The sequence below is a fragment of the Salmo salar genome, chromosome 27 (genome assembly GCF_965601325.2).
Source record: "Salmo salar chromosome 27, fSalSal1, whole genome shotgun sequence".
NCBI lineage: Eukaryota > Metazoa > Chordata > Actinopteri > Salmoniformes > Salmonidae > Salmo > Salmo salar.
This window is the reverse complement of record NC_138317.1, coordinates 18573329-18592365: the sequence shown is the minus strand read 5'-3', so window position 1 is coordinate 18592365 and position 19037 is coordinate 18573329. Positions and strand designations below refer to the sequence as shown.

Below are 19037 nucleotides of genomic sequence, written 5' to 3'. Positions count from 1 at the left end.
GCTGCTAAGATTCATTCTGTGACACTCATGACGATACACATGCAAGTGACTCACAATTTTCACACTCAAAACATAATCGATGGCCAGTATGGGGATCGAACCCACGACCTTGGCGTTATTAGCACCACGCTCTAACCAACTGAGCTAACCGGCCGCTAGCTGCGCAGCACAATTGTTGAGATGCACCGAGCATCTGCACGTGCTGGCGCGTACACTAACAAGTCCACCAACAGCATAGCCGGACAAGACTGGACCCTCTTGGTTGCTCATAGTGGCATTTCTACCCAACTGGGGAATTAGCTCAAATGGTAGAGTGCTTGCTTAGCATGCGAGAGGTAGTGGGATCGATGCCCACATTCTCCAAAAACATATTCTTTTTGAGGATCCAAGAAAGCTCCAGTTCACACTTCATGCATCTTTCTCTTACGACAACCTACTGTCATGTAACAATCACAAGCAACTTTCATGTGAGACTGAGGTCACAATTTCACATGAAAAAGAAACACATTACTTACATTCACAGGAGCAGCGTAGCACACACGATTCAGGCCCACAAACACAGCTGTGGGCACTTTCCTTAAAGCCAAAGGAGAACATAAAGAAGGAACAACATCATATGCCGAAACCCGGGATCGAACCAGGGACCTTTAGATCTTCAGTCTAACGCTCTCCCAACTGAGCTATTTCGGCTAGCTGCTAAGATACATTCTGTGACACTCATGACGATACACATGCAAGTGACTCACAAATTTCACACTCAAAATATAATCAATGGCCAGTATGGGGATCGAACCCATGACCTTGGCGTTATTAGCACCACGCTCTAACCAACTGAGCTAACCGGCCGCTAGCTGCTCAGCACAATTGTTGAGATGCACCGAGCATCTGCAAGTGCTGGCGCGTACACTAACAAGTCCACCAACAGCATAGCCGGACAAGACTGGACCCTCTTGGTTGCTCATAGTGGCATTTCTACCCAACTGGGGAATTAGCTCAAATGGTAGAGTGCTTGCTTAGCATGCGAGAGGTAGTGGGATCCATGCCCACATCCTCCAAAAACACAGTCTTTTTGAGGATCCAAGAAAGCTCCAGTTCACACTTCATGCATCTTTCTCTTACGACAACCTACTGTCATGTAACAATCACAAGCAACTTTCATGTGAGACTGAGGTCACAATTTCACATGAAAAAGAAACACATTACTTACATTCACAGGAGCAGCGTAGCACACACGATTCAGGCCCACAAACACAGCTGTGGGCACTTTCCTTAAAGCCAAAGGAGAACATAAAGAAGGAACAAAATCATATGCCGAAACCCGGGATCGAACTAGGGACCTTTAGATCTTCAGTCTAACGCTCTCCCAACTGAGCTATTTCGGCTAGCTGCTAAGATTCATTCTGTGACACTCATGACGATACACATGCAAGTGACTCACAATTTTCACACTCAAAATATAATCGATGGCCAGTATGGGGATCGAACCCACGACCTTGGCGTTATTAGCACCACGCTCTAACCAACTGAGCTAACCGGCCGCTAGCTGCGCAGCACAATTGTTGAGATGCACCGAGCATCTGCAAGTGCTGGCGCGTACACTAACAAGTCCACCAACAGCATAGCCGGACAAGACTGGACCCTCTTGGTTGCTCATAGTGGCATTTCTACCCAACTGGGGAATTAGCTCAAATGGTAGAGTGCTTGCTTAGCATGCGAGAGGTAGTGGGATCGATGCCCACATTCTCCAAAAACATATTCTTTTTGAGGATCCAAGAAAGCTCCAGTTCACACTTCATGCATCTTTCTCTTACGACAACCTACTGTCATGTAACAATCACAAGCAACTTTCATGTGAGACTGAGGTCACAATTTCACATGAAAAAGAAACACATTACTTACATTCACAGGAGCAGCGTAGCACACACGATTCAGGCCCACAAACACAGCTGTGGGCACTTTCCTTAAAGCCAAAGCAGAACATAAAGAAGGAACAACATCTAATGCCGAAACCCGGGATTGAACCAGGGACCTTTAGATCTTCAGTCTAACGCTCTCCCAACTGAGCTATTTCGGCTAGCTGCTAAGATTCATTCTGTGACACTCATGACGATACACATGCAAGTGACTCACAATTTTCACACTCAAAACATAATCGATGGCCAGTATGGGGATCGAACCCACGACCTTGGCGTTATTAGCACCACGCTCTAACCAACTGAGCTAACCGGCCGCTAGCTGCGCAGCACAATTGTTGAGATGCACCGAGCATCTGCACGTGCTGGCGCGTACACTAACAAGTCCACCAACAGCATAGCCGGACAAGACTGGACCCTCTTGGTTGCTCATAGTGGCATTTCTACCCAACTGGGGAATTAGCTCAAATGGTAGAGTGCTTGCTTAGCATGCGAGAGGTAGTGGGATCGATGCCCACATTCTCCAAAAACATATTCTTTTTGAGGATCCAAGAAAGCTCCAGTTCACACTTCATGCATCTTTCTCTTACGACAACCTACTGTCATGTAACAATCACAAGCAACTTTCATGTGAGACTGAGGTCACAATTTCACATGAAAAAGAAACACATTACTTACATTCACAGGAGCAGCGTAGCACACACGATTCAGGCCCACAAACACAGCTGTGGGCACTTTCCTTAAAGCCAAAGGAGAACATAAAGAAGGAACAACATCATATGCCGAAACCCGGGATCGAACCAGGGACCTTTAGATCTTCAGTCTAACGCTCTCCCAACTGAGCTATTTCGGCTAGCTGCTAAGATACATTCTGTGACACTCATGACGATACACATGCAAGTGACTCACAAATTTCACACTCAAAATATAATCAATGGCCAGTATGGGGATCGAACCCATGACCTTGGCGTTATTAGCACCACGCTCTAACCAACTGAGCTAACCGGCCGCTAGCTGCTCAGCACAATTGTTGAGATGCACCGAGCATCTGCAAGTGCTGGCGCGTACACTAACAAGTCCACCAACAGCATAGCCGGACAAGACTGGACCCTCTTGGTTGCTCATAGTGGCATTTCTACCCAACTGGGGAATTAGCTCAAATGGTAGAGTGCTTGCTTAGCATGCGAGAGGTAGTGGGATCCATGCCCACATCCTCCAAAAACACAGTCTTTTTGAGGATCCAAGAAAGCTCCAGTTCACACTTCATGCATCTTTCTCTTACGACAACCTACTGTCATGTAACAATCACAAGCAACTTTCATGTGAGACTGAGGTCACAATTTCACATGAAAAAGAAACACATTACTTACATTCACAGGAGCAGCGTAGCACACACGATTCAGGCCCACAAACACAGCTGTGGGCACTTTCCTTAAAGCCAAAGGAGAACATAAAGAAGGAACAACATCTAATGCCGAAACCCGGGATTGAACCAGGGACCTTTAGATCTTCAGTCTAACGCTCTCCCAACTGAGCTATTTCGGCTAGCTGCTAAGATTCATTCTGTGACACTCATGACGATACACATGCAAGTGACTCACAATTTTCACACTCAAAACATAATCGATGGCCAGTATGGGGATCGAACCCACGACCTTGGCGTTATTAGCACCACGCTCTAACCAACTGAGCTAACCGGCCGCTAGCTGCGCAGCACAATTGTTGAGATGCACCGAGCATCTGCACGTGCTGGCGCGTACACTAACAAGTCCACCAACAGCATAGCCGGACAAGACTGGACCCTCTTGGTTGCTCATAGTGGCATTTCTACCCAACTGGGGAATTAGCTCAAATGGTAGAGTGCTTGCTTAGCATGCGAGAGGTAGTGGGATCGATGCCCACATTCTCCAAAAACATATTCTTTTTGAGGATCCAAGAAAGCTCCAGTTCACACTTCATGCATCTTTCTCTTACGACAACCTACTGTCATGTAACAATCACAAGCAACTTTCATGTGAGACTGAGGTCACAATTTCACATGAAAAAGAAACACATTACTTACATTCACAGGAGCAGCGTAGCACACACGATTCAGGCCCACAAACACAGCTGTGGGCACTTTCCTTAAAGCCAAAGGAGAACATAAAGAAGGAACAACATCATATGCCGAAACCCGGGATCGAACCAGGGACCTTTAGATCTTCAGTCTAACGCTCTCCCAACTGAGCTATTTCGGCTAGCTGCTAAGATACATTCTGTGACACTCATGACGATACACATGCAAGTGACTCACAAATTTCACACTCAAAATATAATCAATGGCCAGTATGGGGATCGAACCCATGACCTTGGCGTTATTAGCACCACGCTCTAACCAACTGAGCTAACCGGCCGCTAGCTGCTCAGCACAATTGTTGAGATGCACCGAGCATCTGCAAGTGCTGGCGCGTACACTAACAAGTCCACCAACAGCATAGCCGGACAAGACTGGACCCTCTTGGTTGCTCATAGTGGCATTTCTACCCAACTGGGGAATTAGCTCAAATGGTAGAGTGCTTGCTTAGCATGCGAGAGGTAGTGGGATCCATGCCCACATCCTCCAAAAACACAGTCTTTTTGAGGATCCAAGAAAGCTCCAGTTCACACTTCATGCATCTTTCTCTTACGACAACCTACTGTCATGTAACAATCACAAGCAACTTTCATGTGAGACTGAGGTCACAATTTCACATGAAAAAGAAACACATTACTTACATTCACAGGAGCAGCGTAGCACACACGATTCAGGCCCACAAACACAGCTGTGGGCACTTTCCTTAAAGCCAAAGGAGAACATAAAGAAGGAACAACATCATATGCCGAAACCCGGGATCGAACCAGGGACCTTTAGATCTTCAGTCTAACGCTCTCCCAACTGAGCTATTTCGGCTAGCTGCTAAGATTCATTCTGTGACACTCATGACGATACACATGCAAGTGACTCACAATTTTCACACTCAAAATATAATCGATGGCCAGTATGGGGATCGAACCCACGACCATGGCGTTATTAGCACCACGCTCTAACCAACTGAGCTAACCGGCCGCTAGCTGCGCAGCACAATTGTTGAGATGCACCGAGCATCTGCAAGTGCTGGCGCGTACACTAACAAGTCCACCAACAGCATAGCCGGACAAGACTGGACCCTCTTGGTTGCTCATAGTGGCGTTTCTACCCAACTGGGGAATTAGCTCAAATGGTAGAGTGCTTGCTTAGCATGCGAGAGGTAGTGGGATCGATGCCCACATTCTCCAAAAACATATTCTTTTTGAGGATCCAAGAAAGCTCCAGTTCACACTTCATGCATCTTTCTCTTACGACAACCTACTGTCATGTAACAATCACAAGCAACTTTCATGTGAGACTGAGGTCACAATTTCACATGAAAAAGAAACACATTACTTACATTCACAGGAGCAGCGTAGCACACACGATTCAGGCCCATAAACACAGCTGTGGGCACTTTCCTTAAAGCCAAAGCAGAACATAAAGAAGGAACAACATCTAATGCCGAAACCCGGGATTGAACCAGGGACCTTTAGATCTTCAGTCTAACGCTCTCCCAACTGAGCTATTTCGGCTAGCTGCTAAGATTCATTCTGTGACACTCATGACGATACACATGCAAGTGACTCACAATTTTCACACTCAAAACATAATCGATGGCCAGTATGGGGATCGAACCCACGACCTTGGCGTTATTAGCACCACGCTCTAACCAACTGAGCTAACCGGCCGCTAGCTGCGCAGCACAATTGTTGAGATGCACCGAGCATCTGCACGTGCTGGCGCGTACACTAACAAGTCCACCAACAGCATAGCCGGACAAGACTGGACCCTCTTGGTTGCTCATAGTGGCATTTCTACCCAACTGGGGAATTAGCTCAAATGGTAGAGTGCTTGCTTAGCATGCGAGAGGTAGTGGGATCGATGCCCACATTCTCCAAAAACATATTCTTTTTGAGGATCCAAGAAAGCTCCAGTTCACACTTCATGCATCTTTCTCTTACGACAACCTACTGTCATGTAACAATCACAAGCAACTTTCATGTGAGACTGAGGTCACAATTTCACATGAAAAAGAAACACATTACTTACATTCACAGGAGCAGCGTAGCACACACGATTCAGGCCCACAAACACAGCTGTGGGCACTTTCCTTAAAGCCAAAGGAGAACATAAAGAAGGAACAACATCATATGCCGAAACCCGGGATCGAACCAGGGACCTTTAGATCTTCAGTCTAACGCTCTCCCAACTGAGCTATTTCGGCTAGCTGCTAAGATACATTCTGTGACACTCATGACGATACACATGCAAGTGACTCACAAATTTCACACTCAAAATATAATCAATGGCCAGTATGGGGATCGAACCCATGACCTTGGCGTTATTAGCACCACGCTCTAACCAACTGAGCTAACCGGCCGCTAGCTGCTCAGCACAATTGTTGAGATGCACCGAGCATCTGCAAGTGCTGGCGCGTACACTAACAAGTCCACCAACAGCATAGCCGGACAAGACTGGACCCTCTTGGTTGCTCATAGTGGCATTTCTACCCAACTGGGGAATTAGCTCAAATGGTAGAGTGCTTGCTTAGCATGCGAGAGGTAGTGGGATCCATGCCCACATCCTCCAAAAACACAGTCTTTTTGAGGATCCAAGAAAGCTCCAGTTCACACTTCATGCATCTTTCTCTTACGACAACCTACTGTCATGTAACAATCACAAGCAACTTTCATGTGAGACTGAGGTCACAATTTCACATGAAAAAGAAACACATTACTTACATTCACAGGAGCAGCGTAGCACACACGATTCAGGCCCACAAACACAGCTGTGGGCACTTTCCTTAAAGCCAAAGGAGAACATAAAGAAGGAACAACATCATATGCCGAAACCCGGGATCGAACCAGGGACCTTTAGATCTTCAGTCTAACGCTCTCCCAACTGAGCTATTTCAGCTAGCTGCTAAGATTCATTCTGTGACACTCATGACGATACACATGCAAGTGACTCACAATTTTCACACTCAAAACATAATCGATGGCCAGTATGGGGATCGAACCCACGACCTTGGCGTTATTAGCACCACGCTCTAACCAACTGAGCTAACCGGCCGCTAGCTGCGCAGCACAATTGTTGAGATGCACCGAGCATCTGCAAGTGCTGGCGCGTACACTAACAAGTCCACCAACAGCATAGCCGGACAAGACTGGACCCTCTTGGTTGCTCATAGTGGCATTTCTACCCAACTGGGGAATTAGCTCAAATGGTAGAGTGCTTGCTTAGCATGCGAGAGGTAGTGGGATCGATGCCCACATTCTCCAAAAACACAGTCTTTTTGAGGATCCAAGAAAGCTCCAGTTCACACTTCATGCATCTTTCTCTTACGACAACCTACTGTCATGTAACAATCACAAGCAACTTTCATGTGAGACTGAGGTCACAATTTCACATGAAAAAGAAACACATTACTTACATTCACAGGAGCAGCGTAGCACACACGATTCAGGCCCACAAACACAGCTGTGGGCACTTTCCTTAAAGCCAAAGGAGAACATAAAGAAGGAACAACATCATATGCCGAAACCCGGGATCGAACCAGGGACCTTTAGATCTTCAGTCTAACGCTCTCCCAACTGAGCTATTTCGGCTAGCTGCTAAGATTCATTCTGTGACACTCATGACGATACACATGCAAGTGACTCACAATTTTCACACTCAAAATATAATCGATGGCCAGTATGGGGATCGAACCCACGACCTTGGCGTTATTAGCACCACGCTCTAACCAACTGAGCTAACCGGCCGCTAGCTGCGCAGCACAATTGTTGAGATGCACCGAGCATCTGCAAGTGCTGGCGCGTACACTAACAAGTCCACCAACAGCATAGCCGGACAAGACTGGACCCTCTTGGTTGCTCATAGTGGCATTTCTACCCAACTGGGGAATTAGCTCAAATGGTAGAGTGCTTGCTTAGCATGCGAGAGGTAGTGGGATCGATGCCCACATTCTCCAAAAACATATTCTTTTTGAGGATCCAAGAAAGCTCCAGTTCACACTTCATGCATCTTTCTCTTACGACAACCTACTGTCATGTAACAATCACAAGCAACTTTCATGTGAGACTGAGGTCACAATTTCACATGAAAAAGAAACACATTACTTACATTCACAGGAGCAGCGTAGCACACACGATTCAGGCCCACAAACACAGCTGTGGGCACTTTCCTTAAAGCCAAAGGAGAACATAAAGAAGGAACAACATCATATGCCGAAACCCGGGATCGAACCAGGGACCTTTAGATCTTCAGTCTAACGCTCTCCCAACTGAGCTATTTCGGCTAGCTGCTAAGATACATTCTGTGACACTCATGACGATACACATGCAAGTGACTCACAAATTTCACACTCAAAATATAATCAATGGCCAGTATGGGGATCGAACCCATGACCTTGGCGTTATTAGCACCACGCTCTAACCAACTGAGCTAACCGGCCGCTAGCTGCTCAGCACAATTGTTGAGATGCACCGAGCATCTGCAAGTGCTGGCGCGTACACTAACAAGTCCACCAACAGCATAGCCGGACAAGACTGGACCCTCTTGGTTGCTCATAGTGGCATTTCTACCCAACTGGGGAATTAGCTCAAATGGTAGAGTGCTTGCTTAGCATGCGAGAGGTAGTGGGATCCATGCCCACATCCTCCAAAAACACAGTCTTTTTGAGGATCCAAGAAAGCTCCAGTTCACACTTCATGCATCTTTCTCTTACGACAACCTACTGTCATGTAACAATCACAAGCAACTTTCATGTGAGACTGAGGTCACAATTTCACATGAAAAAGAAACACATTACTTACATTCACAGGAGCAGCGTAGCACACACGATTCAGGCCCACAAACACAGCTGTGGGCACTTTCCTTAAAGCCAAAGCAGAACATAAAGAAGGAACAACATCTAATGCCGAAACCCGGGATTGAACCAGGGACCTTTAGATCTTCAGTCTAACGCTCTCCCAACTGAGCTATTTCGGCTAGCTGCTAAGATTCATTCTGTGACACTCATGACGATACACATGCAAGTGACTCACAATTTTCACACTCAAAACATAATCGATGGCCAGTATGGGGATCGAACCCACGACCTTGGCGTTATTAGCACCACGCTCTAACCAACTGAGCTAACCGGCCGCTAGCTGCGCAGCACAATTGTTGAGATGCACCGAGCATCTGCAAGTGCTGGCGCGTACACTAACAAGTCCACCAACAGCATAGCCGGACAAGACTGGACCCTCTTGGTTGCTCATAGTGGCATTTCTACCCAACTGGGGAATTAGCTCAAATGGTAGAGTGCTTGCTTAGCATGCGAGAGGTAGTGGGATCGATGCCCACATTCTCCAAAAACATATTCTTTTTGAGGATCCAAGAAAGCTCCAGTTCACACTTCATGCATCTTTCTCTTACGACAACCTACTGTCATGTAACAATCACAAGCAACTTTCATGTGAGACTGAGGTCACAATTTCACATGAAAAAGAAACACATTACTTACATTCACAGGAGCAGCGTAGCACACACGATTCAGGCCCACAAACACAGCTGTGGGCACTTTCCTTAAAGCCAAAGGAGAACATAAAGAAGGAACAACATCATATGCCGAAACCCGGGATCGAACCAGGGACCTTTAGATCTTCAGTCTAACGCTCTCCCAACTGAGCTATTTCGGCTAGCTGCTAAGATACATTCTGTGACACTCATGACGATACACATGCAAGTGACTCACAAATTTCACACTCAAAATATAATCAATGGCCAGTATGGGGATCGAACCCATGACCTTGGCGTTATTAGCACCACGCTCTAACCAACTGAGCTAACCGGCCGCTAGCTGCTCAGCACAATTGTTGAGATGCACCGAGCATCTGCAAGTGCTGGCGCGTACACTAACAAGTCCACCAACAGCATAGCCGGACAAGACTGGACCCTCTTGGTTGCTCATAGTGGCATTTCTACCCAACTGGGGAATTAGCTCAAATGGTAGAGTGCTTGCTTAGCATGCGAGAGGTAGTGGGATCCATGCCCACATCCTCCAAAAACACAGTCTTTTTGAGGATCCAAGAAAGCTCCAGTTCACACTTCATGCATCTTTCTCTTACGACAACCTACTGTCATGTAACAATCACAAGCAACTTTCATGTGAGACTGAGGTCACAATTTCACATGAAAAAGAAACACATTACTTACATTCACAGGAGCAGCGTAGCACACACGATTCAGGCCCACAAACACAGCTGTGGGCACTTTCCTTAAAGCCAAAGGAGAACATAAAGAAGGAACAACATCTAATGCCGAAACCCGGGATGAACCAGGGACCTTTAGATCTTCAGTCTAACGCTCTCCCAACTGAGCTATTTCGGCTAGCTGCTAAGATTCATTCTGTGACACTCATGACGATACACATGCAAGTGACTCACAATTTTCACACTCAAAATATAATCGATGGCCAGTATGGGGATCGAACCCACGACCTTGGCGTTATTAGCACCACGCTCTAACCAACTGAGCTAACCGGCCGCTAGCTGCGCAGCACAATTGTTGAGATGCACCGAGCATCTGCAAGTGCTGGCGCGTACACTAACAAGTCCACCAACAGCATAGCCGGACAAGACTGGACCCTCTTGGTTGCTCATAGTGGCATTTCTACCCAACTGGGGAATTAGCTCAAATGGTAGAGTGCTTGCTTAGCATGCGAGAGGTAGTGGGATCCATGCCCACATTCTCCAAAAACACAGTCTTTTTGAGGATCCAAGAAAGCTCCAGTTCACACTTCATGCATCTTTCTCTTACGACAACCTACTGTCATGTAACAATCACAAGCAACTTTCATGTGAGACTGAGGTCACAATTTCACATGAAAAAGAAACACATTACTTACATTCACAGGAGCAGCGTAGCACACACGATTCAGGCCCACAAACACAGCTGTGGGCACTTTCCTTAAAGCCAAAGCAGAACATAAAGAAGGAACAACATCTAATGCCGAAACCCGATGAACCAGGGACCTTTAGATCTTCAGTCTAACGCTCTCCCAACTGAGCTATTTCGGCTAGCTGCTAAGATTCATTCTGTGACACTCATGACGGTACACATGCAAGTGACTCACAATTGTCACACTCAAAATATAATCAATGGCCAGTATGGGGATCGAAGCCACGACCTTGGCGCTATTAGCACCACGCTCTAACCAACTGAGCTAACCGGCCGCTAGCTGCGCAGCACAATTTTTGAGATGCACCGAGCATCTGCAAGTGCTGGCGCGTACACTAACAAGTCCACCAACAGCATAGCCGGACAAGACTGGACACTCTTGGTTGCTCATAGTGGCATTTCTACCCAACTGGGGAATTAGCTCAAATGGTAGAGTGCTTGCTTAGCATGCGAGAGGTAGTGGGATCCATGCCCACATTCTCCAAAAACACAGTCTTTTTGAGGATCCAATAAAGCTCCAGTTCACACTTCATGCATCTTTCTCTTATGACAACCTACTGTCATGTAACAATCACAAGCAACTTTCATGTGAGACTGAGGTCACAATTTCACATGAAAAAGAAACACATTACTTACATTCACAGGAGCAGTGTAGCACACACGATTCAGGCCCACAAACACAGCTGTGCGCACTTTCCTTAAAGCCAAAGCAGAACATAAAGAACGAACAACATCATATGCCGAAACCCGGGATCGAACCAGGGACCTTTAGATCTTCAGTCTAATGCTCTCCCAACTGAGCTATTTCGGCTAGCTGCTAAGATACATTCTGTGACACTCATGACGGTACACATGCAAGTGACTCACAATTATCACACTCAAAATATAATCAATGGCCAGTATGGGGATCGAAGCCACGACCTTGGCGCTATTAGCACCACGCTCTAACCAACTGAGCTAACCGGCCGCTAGCTGCGCAGCACAATTGTTGAGATGCACCGAGCATCTGCAAGTGCTGGCGCGTACACTAACAAGTCCACCAACTGCATAGCCGGACAAGACTGGACACTCTTGGTTGCTCATAGTGGCATTTCTACCCAACTGGGGAATTAGCTCAAATGGTAGAGTGCTTGCTTAGCATGCGAGAGGTAGTGGGATCCATGCCCACATTCTCCAAAAACACAGTCTTTTTGAGGATCCAAGAAAGCTCCAGTTCACACTTCATGCATCTTTCTCTTATGACAACCTACTGTCATGTAACAATCACAAGCAACTTTCATGTGAGACTGAGGTCACAATTTCACATGAAAAAGAAACACATTACTTACATTCACAGGAGCAGCGTAGCACAAACGATTCAGGCTCACAAACACAGCTGTGGGCACTTTCCTTAAAGCCAAAGCTGAACATAAAGAAGGAATAACATCTAATGCCGAAACCCGGGACCTTTAGATCTTCAGTCTAACGGTCTCCCAAGTGAGCTATTTCGGCTAGCTGTTAAGATTCATTCTGTGACACTCATGACAATAAACATGCAAGTGACTCACAATATAATCAATGGCCAGTATGGGGATCGAATCCACGACCATGGCGTTATTAGCACCACGCTCTAACCAACTGAGCTAACCGGCCACTAGCTACGCAGCACAATTGTTGAGATGCACCGAGCATCTGCAAGTGCTGGCGTGTACACTCCCAAGTCCACCAACAGCATAGCCGGACAAGACTGATTCCTCTTGGTTGCTCATAGTGGCATTTCTACCCAACTGGGGAATTAGCTCAAATGGTAGAGTGCTTGCTTAGCATGCGAGAGGTAGTGGGATCCATGCCCACATTCTCCAAAAACATGTTCTTTTTGAGGATCCAAGAAAGCTCCAGTTCACACTTCATGCATCTTTCTCTTACGACAACCTACTGTCATGTAACAATCAGAAGCAACTTTCATGTGAGACTGAGGTCACAATTTCACATGAAAAAGAAACACATTAGTTACATTCACAGGAGCAGCGTAGCACACACGATTCAGGCCCACAAACACAGTTGTGGGCACTTTCCTTAAAGCCAAAGCAGAACATAAAGAAGTAACAACATCAAATGCCAAAACCCGGGATCGAACCAGCGACCTTTAGATCTTCATTCTAACGCTCTCCCAACTGAGCTATTTCGGCTAGCTGTTAAGATTCATTCTGTGACACTCATGACGATACACATGCAAGTGACTCACAATTTTCACACTCACAATATAATCGAAGGCCAGTATGGGGATCGAATCCACGACCATGGCGTTATTAGCACCACGCTCTAACCAACTGAGCTAACCGGCCGCTAGCTGTGCAGCACAATTGTTGAGATGCACCGAGCATCTGCAAGCGCTGGCGTGTACACTAACAAGTCCACCAACAGCATAGCCGGACAAGACTGGACCCTCTTGGTTGCTCATAGTGGCATTTCTACCCAACTGGGGAATTAGCTCAAATGGTAGAGTGCTTGCTTAGCATGCGAGAGGTAGTGGGATCGATGCCCACATTCTCCAAAAACACAGTCTTTTTGAGGATCCAAGAAAGCTCCAGTTCACACGTCATGCATCTTTCTCTTATGACAACCTACTGTCATGTAACAATCACAAGCAACTTTCATGTGAGACTGAGGTAACAATTTCACATGAAAAAGAAACACATTACTTACATTCACAGGAGCAGCGTAGCACACAGGATTCAGCCCCACAAACACAGCTGTGGGCACTTTCCTTAAAGCCAAAGCTGAACATAAAGAAGGAATAACATCTAATGCCGAAACCCGGGACCTTTAGATCTTCAGTCTAATGCTCTCCCAATTGAGCTATTTCGGCTAGCTGCTAAGGTTCATTCTGTGACACTCATGACGGTACACATGCAAGTGACTCACAATTATCACACTCAAAATATAATCAATGGCCAGTATGGTGATCGAACCCACGACCATGGCGTTATTAGCACCACGCTCTAACCAACTGAGCTAACCGGCCGCTAGCTGCGCAGCACAATTGTTGAGATGCACCGAGCATCTGCAAGTGCTTGCGCGTACACTAACAAGTCCACCAACAGCATAGCCGGACAAGACTGGACACTCTTGGTTGCTCATAGTGGCATTTCTACCCAACTGGGGAATTAGCTCAAATGGTAGAGTGCTTGCTTAGCATGCAAGAGGTAGTGGGATCGATGCCCACATTCTCCAAAAACACAGTCCTTTTGAGGATCCAAGAAAGCTCCAGTTCACACTTCATGCATCTTTCTCTTATGACAACCTACTGTAATGTAACAATCACAAGCAACTTTCATGTGAGACTGAGGTCACAATTTCACATGAAAAAGAAACATTACTTACATTCACAGGAGCAGCGTAGCACACACGATTCAGGCCCACAAATACAGCTGTGGGCACTTTCCTTAAAGCCAAAGCAGAACATAAAGAAGGAACAACATCAAATGCCGAAACCCGGGATTGAACCAGGGACCTTTCGATCTTCAGTCTAACGCTCTCCCAACTGAGCTATTTCGGCTAGCTGCTAAGAAACATTCTGTGACACTCATGACGATACACATGCAAGTGACTCACAATTATCACACTCAAAATTTAATCGATGCCCAGTATGGGGATCGAACCCACGACCATGGCGTTATTAGCACCACGCTCTAACCAACTGAGCTAACCGGTCGCTAGCTACGCAGCACAATTGTTGAGATGCGCCGAGCATCTGCAAGTGCTGGCGTGTACGCGAACAAGTCCAACAACAGCAAAGCCGGACAAGACTGGACCCTCTTGGTTGCTCATAGTGGCATTTTTACCCAACTGGGTAATTAGCTCAAATGGTAGAGTGCTTGCTTAGCATGCGAGAGGTAGTGGGATCCATGCCCACATTCTCCAAAAACACATTCTTTTTGAGGATCCAAGAAAGCTCCAGTTCACACTTCATGCATCTTTCTCTTATGACAACCTACTGTCATGTAACAATCACAAGCAACTTTCATGTGAGACTGAGGTCACAATTTCACATGAAAAAGAAACACATTACTTACATTCACAGGAGCAGCGTAGCACAAACGATTGAGGCTCACAAACACAGCTGTGGGCACTTTCCTTAAAGCCAAAGCTGAACATAAAGAAGGAACAACATCATATGCCGAAACCCGGGATCGAACCAGGGACCTTTAGATTTTCAGTCTAACGCTCTCCCAACTGAGCTATTTCGGCTAGCTGCTAACATACATTCTGTGACACTCATGACGATACACATGCAAGTGACTCACAATTATCACACTCAAAATTTAATCGATGCCCAGTATGGGGATCGAACCCACGACCATGGCATTATTAGCACCACGCTCTAACCAACTGAGCTAACCGGTCGCTAGCTACGCAGCACAATTGTTGAGATGCGCCGAGCATCTGCAAGTGCTGGCATGTACGCGAACAAGTCCACCAACAGCATAGCCGGACAAGACTGGACCCTCTTGGATGCTCATAGTGGCATTTTTACCCAACTGGGTAATTAGCTCAAATGGTAGAGTGCTTGCTTAGCATGCGAGAGGTAGTGGGATCCATGCCCACATTCTCCAAAAACACATTCTTTTTGAGGATCCAAGAAAGCTCCAGTTCACACTTCATGCATCTTTCTCTTACCACAACCTACTGTCATGTAACAATCACAAGCAACTTTCATGTGAGACTGAGGTCACAATTTCACATGAAAAAGAAACAGATTACTTACATTCACAGGAGCAGCGTAGCACAAACGATTGAGGCTCACAAACACAGCTGTGGGCACTTTGCTTAAAGCCAAAGCAGAACATAAAGAAGGAACAACAACAAATGCCTAAACCCGGGATTGAACCAGGGACCTTTAGATCTTCAGTCTAACGCTATCCCAACTGAGCTATTTCGGCTAGCTGCTAAGAAACATTCTGTGACACTCATGACGATACACATGCAAGTGACTCACAATTATCACACTCAAAATGTAATCGATGCCCAGTATGGGGATCGAACCCACGACCATGGCATTATTAGCAACACGCTCTAACCAACTGAGCTAACCGGTCGCTAGCTACGCAGCACAATTGTTGAGATGCGCCGAGCATCTGCAAGTGCTGGCGTGTACGCGAACAAGTCCACCAACAGCATAGCCGGACAAGACTGGACCCTCTTGGATGCTCATAGTGGCATTTTTACCCAACTGGGTAATTAGCTCAAATGGTAGAGTGCTTGCTTAGCATGCGAGAGGTAGTGGGATCCATGCCCACATTCTCCAAAAACACAATATTCTTGAGGATCCAAGAAAGCTCCAGTTCACACTTCATGCATCTTTCTCTTATGACAACCTACTGTCATGTAACAATCACAAGCAACTTTCATGTGAGACTGAGGTCACAATTTCACATGAAAAAGAAACACATTACTTACATTCAGAGGAGCAGCGTAGCACACAGGATTCAGGCCCAAAAACACAGCTGTGGGCACTTTCCTTAAAGCCAAAGCAGAACATAAAGAAGGAACAACATCATATGCCGAAAACGCGGGATCGAACCAGGGACCTTTAGATCTTCAGTCTAACACTCTCCCAACTGAGCTATTTCGGCTAGCTGCTAAAATACATTCTGTGACACTCATGACGATACACATGCAAGTGACTCACAAATTTCACTCTCAAAATATAATCAATGGCCAGTATGGGGATCGAACCCATGACCTTGGCGTTATTAGCACCACGCTCTAACCAACTGAGCTAACCGGCTGCTAGCTGCGCAGCACAAATGTTGAGATGCACCGAGCATCTGCAAGTGCTGGCGCGTACACTAACAAGTCCACCAACAGCATAGCCGGACAAGACTGGACACTCTTGGTTGCTCATAGTGGCATTTCTACCCAACTGGGGAATTAGCTCAAATTGTAGAGTGCTTGCTTAGCATGCGAGAGGTAGTGGGATCGATGCCCACATTCTCCAAAAACACAGTCTTTTTGAGGATCCAAGAAAGCTCCAGTTCACACTTCATGCATCTTTCTCTTATGACAACCTACTGTCATGTAACAATCACAAGCAACTTTCATGTGAGACTGAGGTCACAATTTCACATGAAAAAGAAACACATTACTTACATTCAGAGGAGCAGCGTAGCACACACGATTCAGGCCCACAAACACAGCTGTGGGCACTTTCCTTAAAGCCAAAGCAGAACATAAAGAAGGAACAACAACAAATGCCAAAACCCGGGATTGAACCAGGGACCTTTAGATCTTCAGTCTAACGCTATCCCAACTGAGCTATTTCGGCTAGCTGCTAAGAAACATTCTGTGACACTCATGACGATACACATGCAAGTGACTCAGAATTATCACACTCAAAATTTAATCGATGCCCAGTATGGGGATCGAACCCACGACCATGGCATTATTTGCACCACGCTCTAACCAACTGAGCTAACCTGTCACTAGCTACGCAGCACAATTGTTGAGATGCGCCGAGCATCTGCAAGTGCTGGCGTGTACGCGAACAAGTCCACCAACAGCATAGCCGGACAAGACTGGACCCTCTTGGATGCTCATAGTGGCATTTTTACCCAACTGGGTAATTAGCTCAAATTGTAGAGTGCTTGCTTAGCATGCGAGAGGTAGTGGGATCCATGCCCACATTCTCCAAAAACACATTATTCTTGAGGATCCAAGAAAGCTCCAGTTCACACTTCATGCATCTTTCTCTTATGACAACCTACTGTCATGTAACAATCACAAGCAACTTTCATGTGAGACTGAGGTCACAATTTCACATGAAAAAGAAACACATTACTTACATTCAGAGGAGCAGTGTAGCACACACGATTCAGGCCCAAAAACACAGCTGTGGGCACTTTCCTTAAAGCCAAATCAGAACATAAAGAAGGAACAACATCATATGCCGAAACCCGGGATCGAACCAGAGACCTTTAGATTTTCAGTCTAACGCCCTCCCAACTGAGCTATTTCGGCTAGCTGCTAATGTACATTCTGTGACACTCATGACGATACACATGCAAGTGACTCACAAATTTCACACTCAAAATATAATCAATGGCCAGTATGGGGATCGAACCAATGACCTTGGCGTTATTAGCACCACGCTCTAACCAACTGAGCTAACCGGCCGATAGCTGCACAGCACAATTGTTGAGATGCACCGAGCATCTGCAAGTGCTGGCGCGTACACTAACAAGTCCACCAACAGCATAGCCGGACAAGACTGGACACTCTTGGTTGCTCATAGTGGCATTTCTACCCAACTGGGGAATTAGCTCAAATGGTAGAGTGCTTGCTTAACATGCGAGAGGTAGTGGGATCCATGCCCACATTCTCCAAAAACACGGTCTTTTTGAGGATCCAAGAAAGCTCCAGTTCACACTTCATGCATCTTTCTCTTATGACAACCTACTGTCATGTAACAATCACAAGCAACTTTCATGTGAGACTGAGGTCACAATTTCACATGAAAAAGAAACACATTACTTACATTCACAGGAGCAGCGTAGCACACACGATTCAGGCCCACAAACACAGCTGTGGGCACTTTCCTGAAAGCCAAAGCAGAACATAAAGAAGGAACAACAACAAATGCCGAAACCCGGGATTGAACCAGGGACCTTTAGATCTTCAGTCTAACGCTCTCCCAATTGAGCTATTTCGGCTAGCTGCTAAGGTACATTCTGTGACACTCATGACGATACACATGCAAGTGACTCACAAATTTCAGACTCAAAATATAATCAATGGCCAGTATGGGGATCGAACCCACGACCTTGGCGTTATTAGCACCACGCTCTAACCAACTGAGCTAACCGGCCTATAGCTGCGCAGCACAATTGTTGAGATGCACCGAGCATCTGCAAGTGCTGGCGCGTACACTAACAAGTCCACCAACAGCATAGCCGGACAAGACTGGACACTCTTGGTTGCTCATAGTGGCATTTCTACCAAACTGGGGAATTAGCTCAAATTGTAGACTGCTTGCTTAGCATGCGAGAGGTAGTGGGATCCATGCCCACAATTCTCCAAAAACACAGTCTTTTTGAGGATCCAAGAAAGCT

The 19037-nt window shown here is 46.2% G+C and overlaps 53 non-coding genes across 53 annotated transcripts; 1 reads left to right on the top strand and 52 right to left on the bottom strand.

Annotated features, from left to right (window-relative positions):
* Positions 1 to 80: 80 nt before the first annotated feature.
* trnai-aau (transfer RNA isoleucine (anticodon AAU)) lies at positions 81 to 154 on the bottom strand. Its single transcript has one exon. It is a non-coding gene; the product is annotated as a tRNA-Ile (tRNA).
* Positions 155 to 617: 463 nt separating this feature from the next.
* On the bottom strand, positions 618 to 690 carry trnaf-gaa (transfer RNA phenylalanine (anticodon GAA)). Its single transcript has one exon. It is a non-coding gene; the product is annotated as a tRNA-Phe (tRNA).
* Positions 691 to 772: 82 nt separating this feature from the next.
* Positions 773 to 846, bottom strand: trnai-aau (transfer RNA isoleucine (anticodon AAU)). Its single transcript has one exon. It is a non-coding gene; the product is annotated as a tRNA-Ile (tRNA).
* A 463-nt stretch (positions 847 to 1309) lies between these two features.
* Positions 1310 to 1382, bottom strand: trnaf-gaa (transfer RNA phenylalanine (anticodon GAA)). Its single transcript has one exon. It is a non-coding gene; the product is annotated as a tRNA-Phe (tRNA).
* Positions 1383 to 1464: 82 nt separating this feature from the next.
* On the bottom strand, positions 1465 to 1538 carry trnai-aau (transfer RNA isoleucine (anticodon AAU)). Its single transcript has one exon. It is a non-coding gene; the product is annotated as a tRNA-Ile (tRNA).
* A 463-nt stretch (positions 1539 to 2001) lies between these two features.
* On the bottom strand, positions 2002 to 2074 carry trnaf-gaa (transfer RNA phenylalanine (anticodon GAA)). The gene has a single exon. It is a non-coding gene; the product is annotated as a tRNA-Phe (tRNA).
* An 82-nt stretch (positions 2075 to 2156) lies between these two features.
* trnai-aau (transfer RNA isoleucine (anticodon AAU)) lies at positions 2157 to 2230 on the bottom strand. Its single transcript has one exon. It is a non-coding gene; the product is annotated as a tRNA-Ile (tRNA).
* A 463-nt stretch (positions 2231 to 2693) lies between these two features.
* Positions 2694 to 2766, bottom strand: trnaf-gaa (transfer RNA phenylalanine (anticodon GAA)). The gene has a single exon. It is a non-coding gene; the product is annotated as a tRNA-Phe (tRNA).
* An 82-nt stretch (positions 2767 to 2848) lies between these two features.
* trnai-aau (transfer RNA isoleucine (anticodon AAU)) lies at positions 2849 to 2922 on the bottom strand. The gene has a single exon. It is a non-coding gene; the product is annotated as a tRNA-Ile (tRNA).
* Positions 2923 to 3385: 463 nt separating this feature from the next.
* On the bottom strand, positions 3386 to 3458 carry trnaf-gaa (transfer RNA phenylalanine (anticodon GAA)). The gene has a single exon. It is a non-coding gene; the product is annotated as a tRNA-Phe (tRNA).
* Positions 3459 to 3540: 82 nt separating this feature from the next.
* Positions 3541 to 3614, bottom strand: trnai-aau (transfer RNA isoleucine (anticodon AAU)). Its single transcript has one exon. It is a non-coding gene; the product is annotated as a tRNA-Ile (tRNA).
* A 463-nt stretch (positions 3615 to 4077) lies between these two features.
* Positions 4078 to 4150, bottom strand: trnaf-gaa (transfer RNA phenylalanine (anticodon GAA)). The gene has a single exon. It is a non-coding gene; the product is annotated as a tRNA-Phe (tRNA).
* Positions 4151 to 4232: 82 nt separating this feature from the next.
* trnai-aau (transfer RNA isoleucine (anticodon AAU)) lies at positions 4233 to 4306 on the bottom strand. The gene has a single exon. It is a non-coding gene; the product is annotated as a tRNA-Ile (tRNA).
* A 463-nt stretch (positions 4307 to 4769) lies between these two features.
* Positions 4770 to 4842, bottom strand: trnaf-gaa (transfer RNA phenylalanine (anticodon GAA)). Its single transcript has one exon. It is a non-coding gene; the product is annotated as a tRNA-Phe (tRNA).
* Positions 4843 to 4924: 82 nt separating this feature from the next.
* On the bottom strand, positions 4925 to 4998 carry trnai-aau (transfer RNA isoleucine (anticodon AAU)). The gene has a single exon. It is a non-coding gene; the product is annotated as a tRNA-Ile (tRNA).
* A 463-nt stretch (positions 4999 to 5461) lies between these two features.
* On the bottom strand, positions 5462 to 5534 carry trnaf-gaa (transfer RNA phenylalanine (anticodon GAA)). Its single transcript has one exon. It is a non-coding gene; the product is annotated as a tRNA-Phe (tRNA).
* Positions 5535 to 5616: 82 nt separating this feature from the next.
* On the bottom strand, positions 5617 to 5690 carry trnai-aau (transfer RNA isoleucine (anticodon AAU)). The gene has a single exon. It is a non-coding gene; the product is annotated as a tRNA-Ile (tRNA).
* Positions 5691 to 6153: 463 nt separating this feature from the next.
* Positions 6154 to 6226, bottom strand: trnaf-gaa (transfer RNA phenylalanine (anticodon GAA)). Its single transcript has one exon. It is a non-coding gene; the product is annotated as a tRNA-Phe (tRNA).
* An 82-nt stretch (positions 6227 to 6308) lies between these two features.
* Positions 6309 to 6382, bottom strand: trnai-aau (transfer RNA isoleucine (anticodon AAU)). Its single transcript has one exon. It is a non-coding gene; the product is annotated as a tRNA-Ile (tRNA).
* A 463-nt stretch (positions 6383 to 6845) lies between these two features.
* Positions 6846 to 6918, bottom strand: trnaf-gaa (transfer RNA phenylalanine (anticodon GAA)). Its single transcript has one exon. It is a non-coding gene; the product is annotated as a tRNA-Phe (tRNA).
* Positions 6919 to 7000: 82 nt separating this feature from the next.
* trnai-aau (transfer RNA isoleucine (anticodon AAU)) lies at positions 7001 to 7074 on the bottom strand. The gene has a single exon. It is a non-coding gene; the product is annotated as a tRNA-Ile (tRNA).
* A 463-nt stretch (positions 7075 to 7537) lies between these two features.
* On the bottom strand, positions 7538 to 7610 carry trnaf-gaa (transfer RNA phenylalanine (anticodon GAA)). The gene has a single exon. It is a non-coding gene; the product is annotated as a tRNA-Phe (tRNA).
* An 82-nt stretch (positions 7611 to 7692) lies between these two features.
* trnai-aau (transfer RNA isoleucine (anticodon AAU)) lies at positions 7693 to 7766 on the bottom strand. The gene has a single exon. It is a non-coding gene; the product is annotated as a tRNA-Ile (tRNA).
* A 463-nt stretch (positions 7767 to 8229) lies between these two features.
* trnaf-gaa (transfer RNA phenylalanine (anticodon GAA)) lies at positions 8230 to 8302 on the bottom strand. Its single transcript has one exon. It is a non-coding gene; the product is annotated as a tRNA-Phe (tRNA).
* Positions 8303 to 8384: 82 nt separating this feature from the next.
* On the bottom strand, positions 8385 to 8458 carry trnai-aau (transfer RNA isoleucine (anticodon AAU)). The gene has a single exon. It is a non-coding gene; the product is annotated as a tRNA-Ile (tRNA).
* A 463-nt stretch (positions 8459 to 8921) lies between these two features.
* Positions 8922 to 8994, bottom strand: trnaf-gaa (transfer RNA phenylalanine (anticodon GAA)). Its single transcript has one exon. It is a non-coding gene; the product is annotated as a tRNA-Phe (tRNA).
* Positions 8995 to 9076: 82 nt separating this feature from the next.
* trnai-aau (transfer RNA isoleucine (anticodon AAU)) lies at positions 9077 to 9150 on the bottom strand. Its single transcript has one exon. It is a non-coding gene; the product is annotated as a tRNA-Ile (tRNA).
* A 463-nt stretch (positions 9151 to 9613) lies between these two features.
* Positions 9614 to 9686, bottom strand: trnaf-gaa (transfer RNA phenylalanine (anticodon GAA)). The gene has a single exon. It is a non-coding gene; the product is annotated as a tRNA-Phe (tRNA).
* Positions 9687 to 9768: 82 nt separating this feature from the next.
* Positions 9769 to 9842, bottom strand: trnai-aau (transfer RNA isoleucine (anticodon AAU)). The gene has a single exon. It is a non-coding gene; the product is annotated as a tRNA-Ile (tRNA).
* A 463-nt stretch (positions 9843 to 10305) lies between these two features.
* trnaf-gaa (transfer RNA phenylalanine (anticodon GAA)) lies at positions 10306 to 10377 on the bottom strand. Its single transcript has one exon. It is a non-coding gene; the product is annotated as a tRNA-Phe (tRNA).
* An 82-nt stretch (positions 10378 to 10459) lies between these two features.
* Positions 10460 to 10533, bottom strand: trnai-aau (transfer RNA isoleucine (anticodon AAU)). The gene has a single exon. It is a non-coding gene; the product is annotated as a tRNA-Ile (tRNA).
* A 463-nt stretch (positions 10534 to 10996) lies between these two features.
* On the bottom strand, positions 10997 to 11066 carry trnaf-gaa (transfer RNA phenylalanine (anticodon GAA)). The gene has a single exon. It is a non-coding gene; the product is annotated as a tRNA-Phe (tRNA).
* Positions 11067 to 11148: 82 nt separating this feature from the next.
* trnai-aau (transfer RNA isoleucine (anticodon AAU)) lies at positions 11149 to 11222 on the bottom strand. The gene has a single exon. It is a non-coding gene; the product is annotated as a tRNA-Ile (tRNA).
* Positions 11223 to 11685: 463 nt separating this feature from the next.
* Positions 11686 to 11758, bottom strand: trnaf-gaa (transfer RNA phenylalanine (anticodon GAA)). Its single transcript has one exon. It is a non-coding gene; the product is annotated as a tRNA-Phe (tRNA).
* Positions 11759 to 11840: 82 nt separating this feature from the next.
* trnai-aau (transfer RNA isoleucine (anticodon AAU)) lies at positions 11841 to 11914 on the bottom strand. The gene has a single exon. It is a non-coding gene; the product is annotated as a tRNA-Ile (tRNA).
* A 591-nt stretch (positions 11915 to 12505) lies between these two features.
* On the bottom strand, positions 12506 to 12579 carry trnai-aau (transfer RNA isoleucine (anticodon AAU)). Its single transcript has one exon. It is a non-coding gene; the product is annotated as a tRNA-Ile (tRNA).
* Positions 12580 to 13042: 463 nt separating this feature from the next.
* Positions 13043 to 13115, bottom strand: trnaf-gaa (transfer RNA phenylalanine (anticodon GAA)). Its single transcript has one exon. It is a non-coding gene; the product is annotated as a tRNA-Phe (tRNA).
* Positions 13116 to 13197: 82 nt separating this feature from the next.
* On the bottom strand, positions 13198 to 13271 carry trnai-aau (transfer RNA isoleucine (anticodon AAU)). The gene has a single exon. It is a non-coding gene; the product is annotated as a tRNA-Ile (tRNA).
* Positions 13272 to 13877: 606 nt separating this feature from the next.
* trnai-aau (transfer RNA isoleucine (anticodon AAU)) lies at positions 13878 to 13951 on the bottom strand. The gene has a single exon. It is a non-coding gene; the product is annotated as a tRNA-Ile (tRNA).
* Positions 13952 to 14087: 136 nt separating this feature from the next.
* On the top strand, positions 14088 to 14160 carry trnaa-agc (transfer RNA alanine (anticodon AGC)). The gene has a single exon. It is a non-coding gene; the product is annotated as a tRNA-Ala (tRNA).
* A 252-nt stretch (positions 14161 to 14412) lies between these two features.
* trnaf-gaa (transfer RNA phenylalanine (anticodon GAA)) lies at positions 14413 to 14485 on the bottom strand. The gene has a single exon. It is a non-coding gene; the product is annotated as a tRNA-Phe (tRNA).
* An 82-nt stretch (positions 14486 to 14567) lies between these two features.
* On the bottom strand, positions 14568 to 14641 carry trnai-aau (transfer RNA isoleucine (anticodon AAU)). The gene has a single exon. It is a non-coding gene; the product is annotated as a tRNA-Ile (tRNA).
* Positions 14642 to 15104: 463 nt separating this feature from the next.
* Positions 15105 to 15177, bottom strand: trnaf-gaa (transfer RNA phenylalanine (anticodon GAA)). Its single transcript has one exon. It is a non-coding gene; the product is annotated as a tRNA-Phe (tRNA).
* An 82-nt stretch (positions 15178 to 15259) lies between these two features.
* trnai-aau (transfer RNA isoleucine (anticodon AAU)) lies at positions 15260 to 15333 on the bottom strand. The gene has a single exon. It is a non-coding gene; the product is annotated as a tRNA-Ile (tRNA).
* A 463-nt stretch (positions 15334 to 15796) lies between these two features.
* Positions 15797 to 15869, bottom strand: trnaf-gaa (transfer RNA phenylalanine (anticodon GAA)). Its single transcript has one exon. It is a non-coding gene; the product is annotated as a tRNA-Phe (tRNA).
* An 82-nt stretch (positions 15870 to 15951) lies between these two features.
* On the bottom strand, positions 15952 to 16025 carry trnai-aau (transfer RNA isoleucine (anticodon AAU)). The gene has a single exon. It is a non-coding gene; the product is annotated as a tRNA-Ile (tRNA).
* A 463-nt stretch (positions 16026 to 16488) lies between these two features.
* trnaf-gaa (transfer RNA phenylalanine (anticodon GAA)) lies at positions 16489 to 16562 on the bottom strand. Its single transcript has one exon. It is a non-coding gene; the product is annotated as a tRNA-Phe (tRNA).
* An 82-nt stretch (positions 16563 to 16644) lies between these two features.
* On the bottom strand, positions 16645 to 16718 carry trnai-aau (transfer RNA isoleucine (anticodon AAU)). Its single transcript has one exon. It is a non-coding gene; the product is annotated as a tRNA-Ile (tRNA).
* A 463-nt stretch (positions 16719 to 17181) lies between these two features.
* Positions 17182 to 17254, bottom strand: trnaf-gaa (transfer RNA phenylalanine (anticodon GAA)). The gene has a single exon. It is a non-coding gene; the product is annotated as a tRNA-Phe (tRNA).
* Positions 17255 to 17873: 619 nt separating this feature from the next.
* trnaf-gaa (transfer RNA phenylalanine (anticodon GAA)) lies at positions 17874 to 17946 on the bottom strand. The gene has a single exon. It is a non-coding gene; the product is annotated as a tRNA-Phe (tRNA).
* Positions 17947 to 18028: 82 nt separating this feature from the next.
* On the bottom strand, positions 18029 to 18102 carry trnai-aau (transfer RNA isoleucine (anticodon AAU)). Its single transcript has one exon. It is a non-coding gene; the product is annotated as a tRNA-Ile (tRNA).
* A 463-nt stretch (positions 18103 to 18565) lies between these two features.
* Positions 18566 to 18638, bottom strand: trnaf-gaa (transfer RNA phenylalanine (anticodon GAA)). The gene has a single exon. It is a non-coding gene; the product is annotated as a tRNA-Phe (tRNA).
* An 82-nt stretch (positions 18639 to 18720) lies between these two features.
* On the bottom strand, positions 18721 to 18794 carry trnai-aau (transfer RNA isoleucine (anticodon AAU)). Its single transcript has one exon. It is a non-coding gene; the product is annotated as a tRNA-Ile (tRNA).
* Between the last annotated feature and the right edge of the window lie 243 nt (positions 18795 to 19037).